The sequence below is a fragment of the Chlorocebus sabaeus genome, chromosome 19, assembly GCF_047675955.1.
Source record: "Chlorocebus sabaeus isolate Y175 chromosome 19, mChlSab1.0.hap1, whole genome shotgun sequence".
Lineage (NCBI taxonomy): Eukaryota > Metazoa > Chordata > Mammalia > Primates > Cercopithecidae > Chlorocebus > Chlorocebus sabaeus.
In genome coordinates, this window is record NC_132922.1 from 13,463,080 (window position 1) to 13,479,696 (window position 16,617).

Below are 16,617 nucleotides of genomic sequence, written 5' to 3' on the forward strand. Positions count from 1 at the left end.
ATGATTTCTGAAAATCGTGCCCTCCAGCTGGCTCATGGTACAGTCTGAATTTCAGAGGGGCAAGGACTTTCCCAGAGCCTGAGCAGGGAATTGAACGCAGACTTCCTGGCTCCCAGTCCCGAGCCCTCTTCTTCTGTGTGCTCATGTACACATACGACACACGCACACACACAAGCACACACACATACACACACCCAGTAGGCCGTGATCCAGAAGCTTCACTCTGATCATTGCTCAATTATCCAGCCTCAAATTGTCCATCTGTCCTCTTGGCCAAGGCCATGGGCTGCATGCCTACTGGGGCACCTGTTCTGGGCCTCCTCCTAGCCCGTGGCTGACCGGAGGATGGGGCGGGAACCCTGGGAAGGTGGGGCTGTCCGGGTGACCACGGGCACATTCCCTGCTTTGCCCAGTGCACTCTGTCTCCTGCTTCTGACCAGGTCTCCTTCATCCCACCCTGAAATCCCACCTGCCCAAGCCTCCCGGTCCCCCTGCACCACCACCCTCCCATTGCTGGGCTCTCAGGCTTTAGGGGAAGGAGGTGTCATTCTCAGGGACCAGCTTCCCCCTCAGACTCCCCCAGGAAGTCTGCCCTAATGCCCGGGAGGATGGTAATTAGTATGAGGCAGGCTGATTAGCTCAGAAATTAAGTCTTTGTTTCCCTCGCTCCCCAGTTTCCCTAATTGAGCAGATGCAGAGCGGGGGACGGGGAGGGGCTGCTAGTTGGTCACGGGGCTGGGGTGCACACGCGTGGCTGTGTGTTTGCTGGAGGGATGGTGGGAGTGGGGGTGGCATGGATGGGAGGCACCGTCTGGAGGTCCCTTTGCTCTCTGCCCTTTCCCTGATGGGGTAGCGCCAGGGAGGGTCACCTGGGGGTGAATCCCGAGACGCGCAGCCCTCTGGGGTGTGTGATTGAGCCACACCCCGGCACTCTATTGTGAGTGCTTGTATGCAGTCATTCGTCCCCGTGTCCAGGTCTTCATATCCAATCACCGATCATAACTGCTGTCACTTGTTGAGCACATGCTCTGTGCCACCACTGTACTGGACACCTTTTAGGTATCTCCTTGTTCAGTCCTCAAGACAATGGTGCAGATAGGGGATGCTTGCTTTTTATTTTTCATTTGTTCTATTATTTTATTTTTTGAGTTTCACTCTGTCGCCCAGGCTGGAGCGCAGTGGTGCAATCGTGGTTCACTGCAGCCTCAACCTCCTGGGCTCAAGCGATCCTCCCATCTCAGCCTCCAGAGTAGCTGGGGCTACAGGTGCATCTCACTATGCCCAGCTAAGTGTTTAAACAACATAGCTCTCGCTATGTTGCCCAGGCTAGTCTCAAACTCCTAGGCTGAAGTAATCCTCCTGCCTTGGCTTCCCAGGGTGCTCAGATGACAATGTGATCCATTGTGCCTGCCCAGGACCCCCCGTTTTTTCTGAAGGGAGGAATGTGGGGCTCAGAGAAGTGAGATGACTTGTCCAAGGTCACACAGTTCGGAGAGGCCAGGAAAGGGTTCAGATCCTGGCAGTCTCATGCAGCCCTGTCTCAGGCTAAGGGGACTGTTTGGGCCAGGAAAGGGGATCCTGTGAACACATGGTGGTCAGTCCAGCTCCTGGATGCTAGGTTGAGGCCTTTGTCTTTCTTGTTTGTTGTTCGAGCATCAGCACGTCCCTCTTCTTGGGTCATCGGGAGGAGCAGTGACGGTAAGTGTAATAATGACAGCAGTGATGAATTATTTAGTGCTTGCTGTGTCCCAGGCAGGTGACCCATGCCTGACATGTTTTCTTATTTCATGTTTACAATGACCCCATGAGCCGTGGGGTTGATACCTTCGCTATCCCCATTTTACATTTTAAGAAGCTGAGGTGGCCGGGCACGGTGGCTCATGCCTGTAATCCCAGAACTGTGGGAGGCCGAGGCGGGTGGATCACCTGACGTCAGAAGTTCGAAACCAGCCTGGCCAACTTGGTGAAACACCCTCTCTACTAAAAATACAAAAATTAGCCGGGTGTGGTGGAATGCACCTATAATCCCAGCTACTCAGGAAGCTGAGGCACAAGAATCACTTGAACCCGGGAGGCGGAGGTTGCAGTGAGCCGAGATCACACCATTGCACTCCAGCCTGGGCAAGAGCAAGACTCCGTCTCAGGAAAAAAAAGAGCTGAGGTTCAGGGAGGTGAGGGGCCTCGTTCTGGTTCCACAGTTGGTAAGTAGGGGACCCAGGATTCAGCCCAGGGCCTGATGCCCAGCTCTTCCTTGTTGATCACCACTCTGTGTGGTCTATTACACATGTGAGGTGCCTGGCACATAGTGGGTGCTAAACACAGGTTAGTGTCCTGACCCCCCTCCCTGAAAAAGCAGGTAGCTGGAACTCCTGTGTCTCTGGGGCTCAGCTAAGGATCTGGACCCTCCTCACAACAACCTATGTGGTAGGTATTGTTTTTATTCTCATTTTACAGGTGGGGGAGTTGAGGCTTAGAGAGGTGAAGTGACTTACCAAGGATCCCATAGCTGGTGAGGTCTTGGGTTCGGGCTTTGAATGGAGGTGGGTGTGGCAGGCTCCTGAGCACCAATATCCACTCCCCACTACACCTGTCCCTGAGCGCTGACCCTCCCAGCCCGGGTGTCAGCCGCTGCTCTTGGGCCAGCATCTTAACAGCTGTGTGCAAGGCATGCCTGAGTCTCCATCCTCTGCTGTCACCTGCCTCTGGCTGTAGGACATTGCGTGTGGCCACCAGCTGACTGGTCACTCCTTTGGGGTGTTCCTCTGACCCCTAAAACTCAACTGGTCCCACCCGGGCTCTGCCTCTGTCCTCCTGCACTGCTATTTGCCCGTTCTCTGTGGCTCCCTATTCCAGGGCTGCACTACCCTCACTCAGCCACCCTCCCAGACCCTGGCCGGCATCCCTGAGCTTCCCGCTTGGTCTCTCTCTTCATCCTGCCCGACTCTCTTAACCACGCCTGACTCAAATCTGCCTTCATGTGCCCACCCTGCTGTCTTTGCCTGCAACAAGTCATCCTCCAGGCCCGTCTCATTGCAGCCTCCTCACGGGCTGCTGGTGCCATTCCCGCCCCTTCGATGCATTCTGAACCCTTCCATTGGTGGCACCTCCCCAGCATGTCACTGGCTCCCCCCTGCCCTTGGGCCAAGATCCAGAACCTTGAGATCTGCAAGGAGATGGCTCGGCCTCGGGCTCCCTCTCCTTCTGACGTTCTATATCTTGATCTCAGTTCTCCTGACCTTGTTCCAGTTCCTCAAAAGTGCCACCTTCTGGGTACCACGTACATGGTTCCTCGCCAGGATCACCCTCAGCAAAGCCTTCCTGGACCCCAGGACAGATGAGGCCCCTCAGATGTCCCTGCACTGGGGACGTCCCTCTCTTTCTCCCAAGAGCCCTTTGAGGAGTGGTGTTGGCCATTTTGCAGATGAGGAAGCTGAGACTCAGAAGGCGAAGCTGGCAGCCAAACCCAAGGCTGTCTCATTCTGGGGCCTGTGGTCTCCACGGTGTGTGCAGGTGTGTGTACATATGTGCACACACGATGGGCACCGCGGATGGCTGTCTGTGTGAGACCTCGTTTGGGCTGAGATGATGATCCTCGTTGGGGAGAGGAGGTCCCAGGTGGTCTCTGGGTGCCTGGCCTGCCTTTTCTGCCTTTTCCTGTGGTGGGGGTGAGGGCATGCTATATGAATTTGGGGCGAGTGTCAGCCCCTTGCTAGACCCTGAGGTCGCAGCCTCCCAGGCCCTCTTGCTTCTATCCCTTTGCTTCAAAACACACGTGCGAGCCCAAACCACCCATCCAGCCAAGGCACAGATGGAGTCAGAATTAATTAGTCCTGTTGCCAAGGCAACTGGGACCCAGACCAGGATCCAGTCTTCTCTCGGCCCACCCCCACCCTCCAGCCCCTTGCCCCGCCTCACATGGCCCCGCCCCTTAGGGGCTTGGCCCCGCCCTCTGCCCTGGGGATGCCCCTGGAGACTTCTAAATCGGGAAGGTGGTGGTCGGGATGTCTAGGAGCTGGGTTTCACTCTGGGCTTGGTGGGACCTTGGGGAAGTCCCTGCAGTGCTGGGAGCCTAGCTTTGTTCTGCTAGGATGGACAGGTGGACCTGCCTGAGGGTGGGGGGTGGAGCGTCATGGAGTGATACATCATGGGGGACTGGAGACTGGTGACAGAGGGAAGAATGAAAGTGGCCTCAGCTTGGGATGTTGTTGGAGAAGATGTAGCTGGTAGTAACTGGGATAGGCTGGGGCTGTGGCTTTTTCTGCCAGCAGGAGGGGGCAGTTGTAGGCAAGTGGGGCATAGTCTCTGGCCCAGGCCATTCTTGGGGGTGTGCTTAAGCGGAGGATGTGGAGAAGACCTGAAGGAAAGAGGCCGCCTCTAACCCCCGTCTCCTATACTTCAGAGTCCCCAGTGCTGTGCTCGGTACACAACAATGCCACCCTAGCTTGGCATGCCTTGGGTTTGTTGGGACGAGGCCCCGGGCACACTCTGGCTTCTGCTCAGTCTCCTGCCTGGTCCTGGGAGCCACCGAGCCCCTGGAGGCTAAACACCATCTCTCCTGCCACCTGCGTCACTGGCCATTTATTTGCTCCTTCAGCTGCTGGGGAGGCTTCCCTCAAACTGTCGTGGTGGCGTAGGGGCTCAGGAGAGAAGACAGCCTGGGACTGGTGGCTACACTCTCGCCTTGGCTCCACAGCCCCTTCCTTGGGGACTGTGGGCAAGTGGCTGCCCCCCTCGTGAGCCTCAGTTTCTTTTTCTGTCAGCTGGGCCCAGTGATGCCTCTAATGAGATCACCAGTTGGAAAGGCTTTTGAGAGGCAAGAACTAGGGGTGGGAGACTCAGACCCTCACCAGGGCCGGGTCACTGCAAGGTGCGCGTCTGGTCTGTGTAGGGTGTGGTGGGGCCTGTGGCAAACTCCAGCGGTCAGTTTGGATGGCATCAAAACTCAAATGTGTGTCAACACCGAGTCTGCCAATGAAACCGAACCACAGGCTGCCTTTGGAGCTGCCAGCTTGCCCCGGAAGGCAGACTCTACAAATGGATTAACTGGGGGATATTTAACTCTTCTTTACATAATAACAAGGGCTAACATTTATTGAGGGTTTGCTCTGTGCCAGAGACAACTAAGCACTTTACTTGGATTATCTCCTCTGATCCTCCCAGGAACCCCAAAGCAGGCAGGGTGCAGCTACCGTTCCTACTTTGTAGATGAGGCAATTAAACCACAGAGAGGTTAAGTCAGGAGCCCATGGTCACACAGCTGCGGAGGAGGGAGCGGGGCTCACTCCTGGGCCTTCTGATTTCTTATCTGGGGCTTCTTCCTTTAGCCTCCCTGGGGCAGGTTGAGGCAAGGGCAGACCCCATAGGCAGGGAAAGACAGAAGACGAAGATGGCAGCTTTTCCCTTGTCGCCAAGGAGGCTGGGGGCAGGGAGAGGAGAAACAAAATTAAACAAACGAAGGGTGTTGTGGAGCTGGGGAAGAATAACTTATTTTTTATGGGCTTGTTAACATTTGTGAAGTTAAGTAAGCAGGAATTTATACCCCTCGTTTGCATGCATTAAAGGGAGGGCGGCCGGGGCCAGCTCAGTTACTGGGAAACCTCAGACGCCTCCCAGAGTGGTGGCCCCCAGGCTCGCATTAGGCAGCTCCTGTGCAGGGATGGTTTGTTTGGGCTGTTTCTAGTCATTTCAGCAGGTCCAGCTGGGGCTGTGTTTCCTGAGGGCCCACCATGTGCTTGGCATTGGCCTATCCTGGCTGCGGCCTCCTCCCTGCCTGCTGGGAGTGGAGCAGCTGGCCTGAATCCCATCACAGTGGCTTCACCCTTAGTTCACTGGCTGAATGTTCTAGAAACTGTTCCAAGCCTCCCCAGGGACCTGAGAATGTGCAGGAGGTCCCATGACCACCAGTTTTGCTGCCAAGAGCTGTGAGACCTGAGGCATGTTGCTCTGGCTCTCTGGGCCTCAGTTTCCTCATCTTTAAAATGGGGACAATGATAGTATATATATACTGCCCAACTGTGTGTCCCCTTCTTAGACACTGCCCACCTGAGATGACACTGGCTGGTTGGGAAGCTGTGCTCCCTTTGCTAGGTGACCTGTGTTTTTGGAGATGCTTTGTCTCCAATAGACCTGAGAGCTTGGTGACCCTTCCTCTGGAAGACCAGGCAGCCCCACCTGGCCTAGGCCCCACGGTCCCCACACGTTCCACTTGTAATTCCTGCTGCCCTGCATGACTGACTCCCTTGGGGCTGTGAGCTTCCTCAGGGCAGTGCTGCATCTGCTGAGGTCATTGCCAGTCCCCTGCACCTGCCCCGGGACTTGGCACAGAGCCAGGACTTGAGACGCGGTGTGAAATGAATGAGTGAAAGAAATACTTAACCTGTGTCCGTTTTCACCACTTAGGGATTACGAGTCCCTTCCAGGTGTGTAGTGATTTATGTGTTTGAAAGCACTTTCAGGCTAATGCCCTCATTTGATCTCCACCTTTAGATCCCCCTACAAGAAGGCAAGGCAGGGCCTTTGTTCAGCACGGACTGTCTCACGCTTTTGTTCGTTCAAGGAAACTCTTGAACTCCTGTTCTGGGCCAGGTGCTGGGACCCTGGTGGGGAGTGAGGCTGTGTCCTTCCCTCCAGGGGCTCAGGGGCTGCTCCCAGCAGGAGTGCCCACCGAGGGTGGGTGGGGAGGCTGAGGGGGCCTTGGGGAGTCCTGGCACTGTTGCAGGCCTCAGGCTCCCATCTGTCTAATGGGTGACAGCGAAGAGGTTTAAGCTCTCCCAGTTCTGCCAGGCTGTGGTTCTTCGTTGTCAGGTTTTGTCACCAGGCACCTGCTAGGAGGCCCTAAGATGCCAGGATGGCTTTGCCCCAGCCCTGCCCAGGCAGCCCTGGCCCTCCAGGTGGCTGAGGTGCCCCTCAGGCACAGGTGTGCGGGCCTCTGGGGGTGGGGGGAGGAGGCAGCTGCCTCTGCTGCTACCCTCAGGCCCATGTCAGTGGGAGCAGCTCTCTCTCCACAGTGGGAGTCTGCCTGTGGACAGAAGGTGAAGTCTGATTGGACCGGCGTGGGGTGGGGTGGGGGTAGACAAGAGGGGGTGGGTCAGCATCTCTGAGTGGAGTGGACGGTGGTTGAGGCCCCTGACCTCGGAGGATAATAACCCCACCTTCCCTTATATTCTTCTCCGTTGCACCCCCTTGCCCCTCCCGGTTTCCCGGGGACCTGCTGCATGGGCTGGGGACATGGAGGGCCTGGTCTTCGGAGGCAGGGAGGGGGTGGTTGCAGGCCTCACCCTGTATCTTTGGGCAGTTGTTTCTCCTGTCTCTGCCTCAGTTTCCTCCTCTGTGGGCTGCTGATTTGAGGGTTCAGTGAGTGCTGAGGAAGCATTTGGTCAAGCTCTGCAAGCCCTTCCTTCTTTCATTCACCAGGAGGAGCAAGGCGGCCATGGCGGGGATGTGGTGACTGGAGCGAGTGAGTGAGGTGGGAGGTGAAGAAGTGAAGTCTGGGAAGATTTTGGATACTATTCCAATCTCATGGGAGCCAGCAGCCGGTGAGGGCAGAGGCCGGTGGCCCAGGTGTGCTACATGGGGGGCTCGGTGGAGGTGGGAGAGGTGGGCCGGTGGTCCAGGTGTGCGATGTGGAGGGCTCGGTGGAGGGGGGAGAGGTGGGTCTCTGTGTTTGGTGGAGGTGGGAGAGGTGGGCTGGTGGCCCAGATGTGCGACGCAGGGGGCTCGGTGGAGGTGGGAGAGGTGGGCCGGTGGTCCCTGTGGTTGGTGGAGGTGGGAGAGGTGGGCCGGTGGTCCCTGTGGTCGGTGGAGGTGGGAGAGGTGGGAGATGGGAGAGGTGGGTCTCTGTGGTTGGTGGAGGTGGGAGAGGTGGGCCGGTGGTCCCTGTAGTCAGTGGAGGTGGGAGAGGTGGGCCAGTGGTCCCTGTGGTCGGTGGAGGTGGGAGAGGTGGGAGGTGGGAGAGGTAGGCTGGTGGTCTCTGTGGTTGGTGGAGGTGGTAGAGGTGGGCCGGTGGTCTCTGTGGTCAGTGGAGGTGGGAGAGGTGGGCTGGTGGTCTCTGTGGTCGGTGGAGGCAGGAGAGGTAGGCCGGTGGTCCCTGTGGTCGGTGGAGGCGGGAGAGGTGGGCCGGTGGTCCTGTGGTCAGTGGAGGTGGGAGAGGTGGGCTGGTGGTCCCTGTGGTCGGTGGAGGTGGGAGAGGTGGGCCAGTGGTCTCTGTGGTCGGTGGAGGTCGGAGAGGTGGGCCGGTGGTCCCTGTGGTCGGTGGAGGTGGGAGAGGTGGGCCGGTGGTCTCTGTGGTCGGTGGAGGTGGGAGAGGTGGGCCGGTGGTCCCTGTGGTCGGTGGAGGTGGGAGAGGTGGGAGATGGGAGAGGTGGGTCTCTGTGGTTGGTGGAGGTGGGAGAGGTGGGCCGGTGGTCCCTGTGGTCAGTGGAGGTGGGAGAGGTGGGCCAGTGGTCCCTGTGGTCGGTGGAGGTGGGAGAGATAGGCTGGTGGTCTCTGTGGTCAGTGGAGGTGGGCCGGTGGTCCTGTGGTCGGTGGAGGTGGGAGAGGTGGGCCGGTGGTCCTGTGGTTGGTGGAGGTGGGACAGGTGGGCTGGTGGTCTCCGTGGCCGGTGGAGGTGGGAGAGGTGGGCCGGTGGTCTCTGTGGTTGGTGGAGGTGGGAGAGGTGGGCCGGTGGTCTCCGTGGTTGGTGGAGGTGGGAGAGGTGGGCTGGTGGTTTCCGTGGTCAGTGGAGGTGGGAGAGGTGGGCCGGTGGTCCTGTGGTCGGTGGAGGTGGGAGAGGTGGGCTGGTGGTCTCCGTGGTCTGATGAACTTGCTTGCTCTGCCTCCAGGCACTCAGGGGCGGCACAGGAGGGAGCGTATTTCCTCAGCAGACAGTTCTCAGGGAGCCAGTATGGGCCTGGGCGTGAAAAGAGTCCGTGCCCTCAGGAAGCCCACCACAGGGCAGACTTGCCAGCCAGTCCTTACAGTCCTTACAGGGTGGCTGAGGCCTGGTGGGCTGGAAGGTTTCCTGTAGGAGGCAGCTTTGAGTCCGGCCTGAGAAGCAGCACTCACTGGGCAGGGATGGGGCAGGAGGATACTTCAGGCCTGGGAATCTCAAGGGGAAAGGCCAAGAGGTGCGAAAAGCCTCTCTGAATTCAGAAAGGCGTAAGAAGCTCAAGTGCCCATGTCTGGGAGTGGGGAGGGAGGATCCAGGAGTCTGGGGAGGAGGCCAGCGGCTCCTGAGCTCCCTCTGGGCCAGGAGAGGGCTGGAGGCTGTGTCTTCCAGGAGCAGGGAGCACCTGTGTGTTTGGGAACAGGCCATGTGGATGCTGTGCTGCAGGAAGGAGCTGGTGGGGGGAGCTGAGGAATTGGGGGGCATGTTTCTTGGAGGTGCCGTTCTGGGGTGGGGCTGGAGGTGGGAAGGTGGATAGGGCAGGAGTGGAGGTAGGGGCCCAAGCAAGGGAGGAGCCTAGGAGATCCCACACCAGCTGGAGAGGTGTACATGTGTGCACACGTGACGTGTAGATGCGTGTGTGTGCACGCCTGCGGGTGTGAAGTGGGGAGCAGTTTGTCTGGATGGTGTTGGAGGGCACATTGCAGAGACAGGGCCAAGCCAGATCACGAGAGGCCTAAACTGTGGAGCAGAGGAGCTGGGGAGGCACCGGAGGCTTCAGAGCAGGGTGGCGACGTGACTGTGCTGCAGGAGGCTTCCTTCAACTGCTGTGCAGAGGATGGGCTGAGGCAGGGTAGGCGACAGTCAGTTAGGAGACTGCTGTGCCGTGCTGGGGGGCTTTACTGGGGTCGGGGGAAGGGGCTGGAGAGGAGCGGGGTGGTGGAGCCCAGGGCGGCTCAGTGGAAGAGGTAGCATTTGATCAGAATGTAAAAAGGGAGAAGTTTGCTTTCTGGAAGTGGAAGGAGAGACACGGCAGGTGGCTGGAACAGTCCCTACAAAGGCTCGCAGGAGGGAGAGGCCAGGCTGGGGGCCAGTATATTCAGGGGACTTTGAGGAATAAAGGGCAGGTTAGAGTCAAAAAAGAATGTTGTTTAGTGAGGCCCTCCGTGTGCTCGGCACGGTCGACCCGGGACTGAGCGCTAGCTCCGCCACCCACAGCTGCCTGGTCTTGGGTAAGGCGTTTGACCCCAGCACCTTCATTTCATTGTCTGTCAAATGGGGACCCGGTTAGACTCAGCCTCACAGAGTCACTGTGAGGATTAGATGAAATAATCCACCCGCAGCATGGCCTGGAAGATGTTCGGCCGTTATTGGCTGTGTCCTTACCATCTCATTTAACACAGCAACCCTGCAGGGCAACCTCGCATCCCCGGGGTCCGGTGAAGACATCAGCTCAGAGAAGCTGCGCAGGCTGCCGAGGCCACACATCTGGGAGGGGAACCGAACAAGGGTCTGAGTCCAGGTTATGAGGACCCCAGACTTGGTGTTCTTTCCTGGGTGCCCACAGCCTCCCAGAACGCCTGTAAAATGCCCAGCCCGATAAACTCGTTTCCCTCCTCGCGCTTAGGAAGCTCCTGGATCCAATGTAAGAAGAAGCGGGCAGGAGACCAATGCTGATCTCTGGGTTCAGGTCAGCTGCTTGCTCTTGGAGCCTCAGTTTCCTCATCTGGAAGTGAGAGCCCCATGTCCCCTGATAAGGTCACACGGGGCTCCCACAAGGCCAGCAGTGTCAGAGCCTCTAGGCGAGGCTCCCGGCAGGGTCTCTGTCCACGTTCCTCCCGTTTCTCTGTCCCTCTGCAGCCGCCTGACCAGACTGTCCTGAGGGCAGGGCCAGCATGGGAGCCATCATACTGGATGGCTTCCTGATGGTCACAACAGCCAGAAGGAGCTAGGAGGCCTGGCTGTCGTCAGTCATAATGGGCACACTCAAAGTGAGTGGAGACGGAGGCCAGCTGGGAATTACATGCCTGAGGGCCTATGTGGTTCTTTTGCTTTTTCAGTTTTCACTCCCTGGGTGCCTTCTCTGTGCCAGGCTTCTCACTGAGAGCACAGAGGGGCACGCCGTGCTTCCTGGCCCTCTGGAGGGGACACAGTGACCCTTCAATGGGATGCCACTTGGAGCTGGTGAGCATGGGGGTGCTGTGGAGTGGAGTGGTGAAGCCAGACCAGGGATTCAAAGCAGGCTTCCTGGAGGAGGTGATGCCCGAGCTGAAGCTGTTAGGAGTTCATGGTGTTAGTGGTCACTTACCAAGAAGGAGCTTAGTCTCTGGCCCTGGGGCTACAGGGAGCCCTAGAAAGATTTTGAGCAGGAGAGACAGCGTCAGAGCTGCTCCGTGGAAGGCTCCCTCTGGCTGGAAAAAAAGGAGATCCCTGTGAGGGACAGGCAAGTGATGATAGTGGCCTGTCCTGGCATGGACTTGGAGGCTGGTCTGATCTTCGTCTTCCAGTGGGAGAGGCAGGAGTTGATGGGAAAGCTGGAATCTGTGGCCTGAGCAACCAGGCAGGCGGTGGTGGCCATGACCGAGTACGATCTGAGCAGCCAGGGGCATGCCTGCAGCCGCCCTGGAGGAGAGGGCAGACGAGCGCGCCACAGGCCAAGGACAGAGCTTGGAGGAGCAGCGGTGGTTAGTGGGTCTGGGCAGGAAGGGGGCGCCTGGAAGGGGAAGGGGCATGGCTGGGAGGCCATGGGGCTCAAGGCTGTTGTCCTCTCTGGGTTCAGTTTCCTCACCTGCTGCATGACGGGCCCTGGATAGTGCTAAGGGATCTACCAGCTCTGACCTCCTTCAGAGTGCCCCAGAGGGTCTGAAAGTAGATGGCACAAGGTGTGCCAGGCAGGGGATCCTGGCACCCAAGCAGCTCTGCTCCTGGGGTTTGGAAATGAGTCTGTTAACAGAGTTGGCTTCTGCAGCATCTGCTGAGCCTCTTCTTCACGCTGGTCCCATGTTGGAGGCTGGGGACATGGTGGGGACACAGCCCTGGTCCCACCCTTGGGACATGCAATACAGAAGCACCTAGAAAGCCAGGAGTGTTAGCTCACTTTCAGCAGACCCAATCTGAAAATTCAAGCTTTTGATGAGGAATTGGAGGCTGATACTTAGTTTATAAAATAATTCACAGGAAGCTTTCTTTATTTTTTTTTTTTTATTTATTTTTTTATTTATTTTTTGAGACGGAGTCTCGCTCTGTCGCCCAGGCTGGAGTGCAGTGGCCGGATCTCGGCTCACTACAAGCTCCGCCTCCCGGGTTTACGCCATTCTCCTGCCTCAGCCTCCCGAGTAGCTGGGACTACAGGCACCCACCACCTCGCCCGGCTAGTTTTTTGTATTTTTTAGTAGAGGCGGGGTTTCACCGTGTTAGCCAGGATGGTCTCGATCTCCTGACCTCGTGATCCGCCCGTCTCGGCCTCCCAAAGTGCTGGGATTACAGGCTTGAGCCACCGCGCCCGGCCCAGGAAGCTTTCTTTAAATGTTGAAGTCTCCGGTGCGTTTGTCTGTCTGTAAGTTCCTGGCTTGTCTTTGTCTTTTCCACGGCGTGCCTGAATTCCTAGGCCAGGTGCTCATTGGATATGCAATGTCTGGTTAGCTGGGTACAGCCCTTCCAGGGGTCTCCAGCCCTCTTGGGTGGTAGCGGGTCCTCAGAGGTGCTGAGCCTCTCACTTAATCACCAGCTTCGTGTCTAGGGGCTCAGCTGTGTCCATGACCCTTGTTCTGGCTTCCTGTTGGCTCTGTGGTGCTTGTGTTGACAGCAGACAGAGACCTGTACCCTGCTTGTCCCCTGAGCCCTGAACAGGTGGCTCCCTGCCCCTCCCACCCTGGGCCTCCCTTGGTGATGCCCTACACACCAGACGCTACTTTTGCAGGTCTTTGCAACCCACGGTGCCAAGCCCAGAGCCTGGTGTGTGGAGGGCCCATGGGTGCGCGGATATTTTGCCAGTGCTGACAGGATCCCCGGGTTGTGTTGTCCACACCGCCCCCCGTGGGTGAGGAAGCCAAGGCCCAGGTAGAGAAGGGCTTTGCACCACTCCTGGCTGCTGCAGAGCCAGCCAAGGGGCACTTCTCTCCCCCAGAGTGCCCCTGACAGCAGAGGAGGCTGGGAAGGAGATCTGGGCAGAGCTAGAAGGGGCAACACCTTGGTGTGTCTCAGACCCTGTCCCTTCTTAGCTGTGTGCCTTTGGAAAGTGGCTTCACTACTCTGGGCCTGATCCCTCGTGTCTCAGATGGGTGGAAAAACAGTGCCCGTCTCGCAGGGCCGTGGAGGGGGTTTCATGAAGTGATTGATGTAAATGCCTACTTGGGGCTGGCGTGTGGTTGGCACTCGATTGATGCTCCTTGACTACTTCTAGGACGTTTCTTCTGGTTGCTGGAACCAGGCACGGGCAGAGCCAGGTCTGAATCCCAGCCTCGCCACTTACCAACTGTGATGTGGTGAGGCCACTTCGTCTTTCTGAGCCTCCGTCTTCTCATCTGAGAAATTAATCCAACAATCTTGATTTAATTTAATTTTTTTTTTTTTTTTTTTTTTGAGAGAGAGTCTCACTCTGTCCCCCAGGCTGGAGTGCAGTGGCGCGATCTTAGCTAACTGCAACCTCTGCCTCCTGGGTTCAAGTGATTCTCCTGCCTCTCAGCCTCCCAAGTAGCTGAGATTACAGGCGTGTGCCCCCTTCCCCAGCTAATTTTTGTATTTTTAGTAGAGATGGGGTTTCACTATGTTGGCCAGGCTGGTCTTGAACTCCTGACCTCGTGATCCACCCGCCTTGGCCTCCTAAAGTGTTGGAGTTACGGGCGTGAGCCCCGTGCCCAGCCTGATAATCTTTATCTTGACATCCTGTAAGGTCGGGGGAGGGTGTTGAGTTTGTGGCAGCCAACCCAGTGCTCAGTCCCAGGCGAGGAGTGAAGAGTTCTTCATTTACAGTGTATGAGGCACTGTTGACAGTCACCGCGGCCCGTGGGATGAAATTTTTGTCTGCACTCGACGGAGGCATTCGTTCCGGCTGTGGGATCGCTCTGCGTACTGTGTGCCGGGGGCGGAAGCTGCAGGGGAGGACTCACTGTGTTGGCCACTGCGTCCCCCGACGGTCCAGGGGGGCCGGACACTCACCAAGGAGTCACCCTGGGAGAGGTGAGGCTGCCCAGGAGGAGGGCAGGAGGGAGCCTGGAACAGGTGGCCGGACCAGGCCCTTGAAGGGCCTTGACCTTCAGGAGAACACCTGGCTTTAGCCTGGCAACTGTGGAAGTGGCTGAAAGGGCGTTAAGAAAGAGGCCTCGGTGAGTCCACAAAAGACAGCACTGGAGCTGAGCAGAGGAAGGGGAGGACCTTGGGGCAGACTAGAGACCCTGGGAAGTGGTGCTGACATCCAGACAAGCTTGGACTGAGGGACAGCAGTGGACACGCAGGTGTGTGGCCTGGAGAAGTGTCAAGATGGATGGGAAATGAAAGACGAGGGGAAGGGTGGAGTCAGCGTCGGATGATGAGACTGAGGCACAGAGAGGTTAAGTAAGGGGCCCACAGTCACACAGCCAGTGGGGCCAGGAGCAAAGCCTCCCTCCTGGCATCTGTAGGAGGTGGCAGCTGGGCCTGTGGACATCAGTCCTGGCCCTGCGGCCTGGTGTGCACGTTGGGTGGAGGTGGCAGGCAGGTCAGAGCCAGCAGGAGTGACGCTGGCAGTGGCATCATCTTGCTTCATTTGTGGCGCTGCTTAGCACCAGGCATAATGGAGATGGATTGGGGCATCTGCCAGCGAATGGGGGACCCATTCCATGTCGTCTGCCGCTCCATTAGGCAGAGATCGGGCCTATAAAGGAAGAGCTTGGGGAGAAGGTGCTGGAAGGAGCCAGGGCAAGAGGGTGGCCGAGTGCCGGGGCCTCCTGGTGGCACATGTGATGGGGACGCCCTGAGGACCCCGAGTGAGAGAGGCCTGGGTGCAGAGCCAGCTCCAGCCTTGCCTAGGGAGATGACTTGACCTCACTGGCCTCAGCTTTCCCCTCTGTTAAGTGGAGGTTGATCTAAGGATGGGACAGTGTGGGACTTGGCGCAAGACCTGGTGCATGGTCCAGGCTCAGTAAGTGCTGGGTGCTATTGCTATTACTGTTGTCATCATCGATATTGTTGGAGTCCAGCAACTGGTTGGGGGGTGTCAGTTGTCCTCTCTGATTTGGGACGTTTGTCATTGTCTGCCCAAGCCCAAGCCCAGTTAGCCCAGTGATGCCGCCCTCAAGATGATGGGCCAGTGCCAGGACCTGAGGCCCACAGACTGCAAAGCCCAGGCCCAGGCCCAGGTGCAAGTGGAGGCTGTTGATGGGGGAGCATAAGGAAAACTCCAGAGAGGATCGACTTCTGTTTTGAGGAGGGATTATGTGAGTCCAAGAAAGACATGCAGAGAAAGGACAAAGGATGAGACAGGGCCACCTTGATGAGGCCAGGTGGTGGTCAGATACTATCCTTTGCCTGATTTAACCAGGTAAACATGCAGGAGGCTCAGAGAGGGTGAGGGCCTGGCTCAAGATCACACAGCAGCTGTCACTGGGAGCAGGCCTACCAGCTGTGGGGCCTGGGTGCTGTCCCCCTCTGTGAAGGAGGGGTTTGATCATTTATCAGGGGAGTTTAATAATGAATGAAGTTGAAGTGTCTTTAATGCAGGCAGCAGGACTGAAGTAATAAGGGACCCTGTATTAATTCAGAAGTTAATGAATATGCAGGTGTGTCTGAATGATTAATGGAGCTCCTGAAGGCCTTGGAAAGGGGTGTGTGAGCTGTTGCTGATGGAAATATGAATATTACATACATCTGGGAAGTCGGATAAACTGGGGAACAGATGGGCATTAACCAACCAGAGGGTTCTAGCAGCCACTGAGAGTGGAATATACAGATATGTGGGGGCAAATATACAGTGGCGTGGGGAGCACGCTCACTTTCTTGCAATGTGATCTTGGGGGCGTCACTTAATCTCTGAGAGCCTTACTTCCCTTATCTGCAGAATGGGAAGAAAAATAATACCTGCTTCTGGCCGGGTGCAGTGGCTCACGCCTGTAATCCCAGCACTTTGAGGGGCTGAGGTGGGTGGATCACGATGTCAAGAGATGGAGACCATCCTGGCCAACATGGTGAAACCCCATTTCTACTAAAAATCCAAAAAGTTAGCTGGGTGTGGTGGTGCGCGCCTGTAGTCCCAGCTACTCGGGAGTCTGAGGCAGGAGAATTGCTTGAATCTAGGAGGTGGAGGTTGCAGTGAGCCCAGATCGTGCCGCTGTACTCCAGCCTAGGCAATAAAAAACTGGTTCCTAGTATCCTGAAGATGAAATGTGAGAGAATCCCTTGACAAGGGTGGGCTCATTGTGAGCATCTCACAAATACGGGTCAGCCTTTTTAGAGACGAGGGCGGAGAATTGGTTGAGGAGGGCCAAGGAAAGTGTAACAGTAGCAGTTAAATTCCCTTAAGGTGGACGATGCTTCTGTTGCACTGACAGCGATAAGGAAGAAGAAAGATGAATGGCCCTTTACAGTTTATAAAGGGGAATCGCTCATTGGTTATCCTTTTCCTCCTTGCAGCAGCTACGTGGGGCGGAGGAGATGGTTCTGGGGGAAACCAAGGCTTTGAGGGGGCCGGTCACTGCCCATGTCACCCAGCCAAGCGAGGGCAAGAGTTGGGCCTGGGCCCAGGTCTGCATCCCTTCCCCCTGAGTCTCAGAGGATGTGGG

The 16,617-nt window shown here is 57.1% G+C and overlaps 1 protein-coding gene across 7 annotated transcripts in view; it reads left to right on the forward strand.

Moving 5' to 3' along the window:
- Positions 1-16,617, forward strand: part of ELFN2 (extracellular leucine rich repeat and fibronectin type III domain containing 2) — a 62,076-nt gene that overhangs the window by 20,711 nt on the left and 24,748 nt on the right. Inside the window, exon 1 of one of the 7 annotated variants that reach the window (XM_073006735.1) lies at positions 7,139-7,560. The exons of the other annotated variants lie outside the window; for them this stretch is intronic. The gene's annotated coding sequence lies outside the window, so the exon portion shown is untranslated. Of the gene's footprint in view, positions 1-7,138; positions 7,561-16,617 lie in introns of those variants that run through there. 7 annotated transcript variants of the gene reach the window in all.